The sequence below is a fragment of the Mastomys coucha genome, unplaced genomic scaffold (genome assembly GCF_008632895.1).
Source record: "Mastomys coucha isolate ucsf_1 unplaced genomic scaffold, UCSF_Mcou_1 pScaffold9, whole genome shotgun sequence".
In the NCBI taxonomy this organism is placed as follows: domain Eukaryota; kingdom Metazoa; phylum Chordata; class Mammalia; order Rodentia; family Muridae; genus Mastomys; species Mastomys coucha.
The window spans coordinates 15,155,555-15,160,473 of NW_022196915.1; the positions used below are offsets into that span (position 1 = coordinate 15,155,555).

At 44.0% G+C, this 4,919-nt stretch overlaps 1 pseudogene; it reads left to right on the forward strand.

Moving 5' to 3' along the window:
- The first annotated feature begins 2,401 nt into the window (after positions 1 to 2,401).
- Positions 2,402 to 4,919, forward strand: part of LOC116085167 — a 52,809-nt pseudogene continuing 50,291 nt past the window's right edge.

Below are 4,919 nucleotides of genomic sequence, written 5' to 3' on the forward strand. Positions count from 1 at the left end.
ATACACATTTGGTTATTTATGAGGTGTATTTTCTTTTTTTTTTTCATGGCTAAGTGGTATTATGAAGTCAGAATGAATCCAGAGCTAGGATTTGAGTTCTGGTTCCACTCTTTATGGCTGTGTGATCATAAACAAAACAAAAACTCCATCATCATCACCACCACCACCACTACCACCACCATCATTACCAGCATCATCACAACTGTCACCATCATTATTATCAGCACTATCACCACCAGCACTACCCCCAAACCAATCAAAACCCACCCCTTTTGTATCCCAGTTTCTTTCTTAATGAAGAGAGTGGAATGATATGATTGTTGTAAGGATTAAGTATCAGTTAATACAGGGAGCTTGGAACAGTCCCTGGTGACAGAGCCAGTGTTTGCTTAATTCTTGTTTTAGTTACCTGAAGTCACAGCAGGATTTGTTGCCAAGGACAGGGAGTTAGGCTCCCTGGGAGTTAGTTCTGTGTCCTGGAGGGTAGGGCCAGGATGTTCTGGTACCATCATGGAAAGGAAAGTGCTCTCTAAAGGAGCCACAGTGAATTTTCTTTCATTCAGGTATTCTGATGGAGGTAGGTTCCTGAACCCACTGCCATTGTGGAGGTCTAGATGGGGACACTCAGGATCATTGACTATGTCCTCCTGTGCTAGCTAGATTTATATCAACTTGACACAACTATAATCATATGAGAGAAGGAAATCTTGACTTAAAAAAATACCTCTATAAGATTGGGCTATGGGCCAGCCTGTAGAGAATTTTCTTAATTAGTGATTGATGGTGAAGGACCCAGCCCGTTGTAGGTAGTGCCACCCCTGGGCTGGTGGTCCTGGTTTCTACAAGAAAGCAGGATGAGTAAAATATGAGGATCAAGCCAATAAGCAGCCCCTCTCCATGGCCTTTGTATCAATTCCTGCCTCAAGGTTACTGCCCTGTTGGAATTTCTATCCTGACTTCCTTCAGTAACAGAGTACAATGAGAAAGTGTAGGCTCAATAATTCCTTTTCTCCAAAGCTTGCTTTTTGGTCATGGTATTTCATCACAGAAACAGAAATTCTAACTAGAATAACCAATGAACAATGTATTTTATATATGGCCTATCTAGCCTTCCAAACAAGACTCAAGCATACTTCAAGTTAGATCCAACAGGAAAGGGATGCCTGGAACGCTGTGACAAGGTGGGAGAAGCAGAGAAAACAAGTCTTAGAGAGGAGTCATAAGTGGTCATGCTTAGGTTCATGGGTTCAGCTAGAGATCTGGCTTGGGGTGAACAGGTCCTGTGTCTGAGTGTTAATTCCTAGAGAGATCTGCATTTGCATCCAGGAATATTGATGTTGCAGGTGGAGAAGGTCAAGTATGGAGCTGAATGTGTTTACCCAACTAGATGACCTAATAGTGTCCATAAGAGGTACTTCATTGTCCATCCATCCATTGACATTTATAAGCAATTATTTGTGTATTGATATTAGAACAATGGAGCTATGTGAATTTATGGTAGAATCTCATTTGAAGCATTTAAACCCATGGTAAGAGAAGTGATATATATCAGTGTTACAGCACTGCCTCCCATGTACAAGGTGCCTATCACAAATCAAAAATAAAATAGTGAACACACACACGCACGCACCCCTGAATAGAATTCTTCTGTGTGCTTTTCAATGGTAAAATAACCTTAAGTAGTTTGCACCAAGTAATGGAATTTTAATCAGAACTTCAGCTCAAGTGTAATATAAAAAAAAGTATATATTCTCAAAACCAAATGTGGCTCCCTCCCAGTATCATTCTGACTACAACACATAACTCTTTAATCTATGTGCAAGATAACATTCTATTCTGGCATACAGAAAATAGAGGTTCTGTCAGGTTCTGTGTTGTGTTGTTTGTTCTTTTGAGATTTATCCTTATAAGGCAAGTATTTATCTTATGGAACTATGAATATTTATCCTAACCTATAAACTGTTTTCCTTGGCCCCAGTGGAGTCCTGAGAACAGGAGAGCTGCTTCTGCCCTTCGTCACCTGCAGCCCTCAGTAGAGCACGTCACCTGAGTGGCAAAGTCAAACTGACCCTGGTGGCAGGGGTGTGGGTGAGCTGTTCCAGAGGTCATGAGTGTGGGAGAACTGACCCTGCTACTTCTCTGTTGTGGTGACATGGTCAAGTGAGAGATACCCCCTATTGCCCCTTGCCACCTACAGTGGGCAGGAAAGCTGTCCCTGTCCCTTTTCTGCTGTAGCACTCAGAAGAGCAGGCCCTGTACCTCATTGAGACAGCACAGTAGAGCTGGCCCTGGATTTGGTACTTGTGGGATAGCTAGCCCTGCCTCTTGTCTGCTATGTAGTGGCATCAGTGTGAGAGAGATATCCTCCCCTCCCTTTGCATGTGCCACTGGCAATGCGGTCATGAGAGCAAGAGAGCTGGCCCTGCCCATCACTTGCAACACAGTAGAGCTAATCCTGATGGCAGAACACAGGTGAGCCCGCCCCAAGGATATGAGCATGGGAGAGCTGGCCCTTGTTGGGTGTGTGGCAGTGTAGGTGAGGGAGTGATGCATTCCCTAACCCTTGCCTTTCGCCACCTAAGGCAGGCAGGAGAGCTGACCCTGCCTGTCACCTGCTGCAGCACCTGGGAAAACAGGCCCTGCACCTTGTCTGGGCAGTATAGGTGATCTGGTCTCCCACTCCGAGGGCATCAGAGCAGGAAAGTCAGTCCTGGTCCTGTGTCTTGTTTGCTGGGAGGTGATGTGGAAGAAGGAGAGGTTCCCTTCTCCCCTCCCTCATCCTTCACCACCTATGGCAGGTGAGAGAGCTGACCCAAGAGTTATGACAATGAGAGGACTTATATCTCATTGATTGCAACAGTTAGGAGAGTGGGCTCTGCACCTCACCTGGGCAGCAGGGTAGAGCTGGCCTTGGTTGCAAGAGTTGCTGGTGAGACTAATACAGAAGTAGAGGCTCATAGCCATCCATTGGACTGAGTACAGGGTCCCCAATGAAGGAGTTAGAGAAAGGACCGAAGGAGCTGAAGGGTTTGCAATCCCTTAGGAAAAACAACAATATGAACTACCTAGTACCCTCAGAGCTCCCAGGGACTCAACCACCAACCAAGTACTATACATGGTGGGACTGATTGCTCCGGGCAGCATGTGTATAGCAGAGGATGGCCAAGTCGGTCATCAATGGGAGGAGAGACCCTTGGCCCTATGAAGGTACTGTGCCCCAGTGTAGGGGAATGACAGGGCCAGTAAGCGGGAGAGGGTGGGGTGGCAAGCAGGGGGAGGGTAGAAACAGGGGTTTGTTCTTGTTGGTTTTTTTTTGTTTGTTTGTTTTTTGTTTTTGGAGGGGAAACTGGGAAAGGAGAAATCATATGACATGTAAATAAAGAAAATATCTAATAAAATAAAATAAAAAAGAATATATATATATAGTTACTGATGACCACAGGCATGAGAATAGGAGAGATGGTGGGCTGACTAGCTCAGATACTTCTCAGGCCCAGATCCAGGGCTTTGAATCGGCCTACTCTAATATCTACCCCAAGGATGAACTGCTGGACTGTATAAAGGGGCCAGTCCTACAGATCTAAAACTTCAGATCTCCATGATACAGGGCAAGAACCGGCTATCCAAGAGGAGTCCCAGTGGGGTTCCAGTACTGAAAGAGTAGCAGAAGCCAAAGGCCTCTTATCAGATAAATGAATAATTGCAATGAACATTTGAAAACAAAGAAGTGTGGACAAACAGGTATACATTGTGACACACTGTGACACACTATAGCTTCCACAATGAGATTTTTTCCTAGGTTGGGGGGAATTATAAGGGTAGAGGGCAGTTAGGAAGGGAAGATAGGAAGATGAGTGGGATTTGGGTACATGGTATGCAATTCATAAAGAACTAATTAAAAGTTAGGAAAAATGCTATCCTTTCTCCAGCTTCTTCCAGCAGCCATCTTGTCCACAGACATATATGTGTCATACACTGAGTTGTTCAACAAACTCGTGCAAAATTTTCTGGGGATGATGAACTATCTTATTGGAAAGCTTTTGCCAATGAGATCTGGGCATTTCTGATTCTCTGATCACGTCATTCATGGGTCATTCTAAATGATGAACAGGGCATGACAATTGTCATAATTGCCTGCACAAGAATAAATAAGAAATCATTAGGCTTCAAATTTCCTTCTTGGGATTGGAGTTGAGTGAGATCACACAATAACACTTACTAATTGTTTGTCCTTTCCTTTTCCCCTGTGAAAAGCAAGGAATGCCCATGTCTTCTGACAATACCTCCCTTTCTAACATGCACATTCACACTCTTATAGCAGGTGAAGATTTAGAACACAGAATGGCCAGTTTCAAGCCCCGTGGGCATAGAGTAGCGAGTGACCTATCAAGTGATGGCAATTCTTAGATGTATTTCTCCTAGAAAGGTACCTGAAACAAGAACCAAATTAAGTATGAGTGGTTACATATGTGTAACCTATCCTATCACAAAACAGTACAGTAGAATGTGCGGAGGTTTCAGAGACCTTATCCACAGGCATAAAAGAAGGTCTAGCTGTTTATTGGCTCTGTGGGTGCAGGGTTGCCTGTTATGTTTGAGCTAGGACTCACTTTGGGATGCCAGTACAGAATCCCCACTTGTGAGAAACAAGATTGCAAAAATAATTAGACTATTGAAATGCTACTTTTTCCAACTATGAGCCCTCTTTCTTTCTTTTTTCCCAGCAAGAACAGCAGTAGTCCTAACAGCCACCCATCTTCTAAGGGAAAAAGGAAAGGTGCTATCAGGTTTTCTCAGCTAGAGCATTCTCCACCTGCCCTCAATTTAATGCACAAATGAAAGCACATAAATCTTTGTGACATTTTGGCATGAAGTACCTACTTCAGATGACTCCTTTAGGAAAATCTCAACCCAGGTGT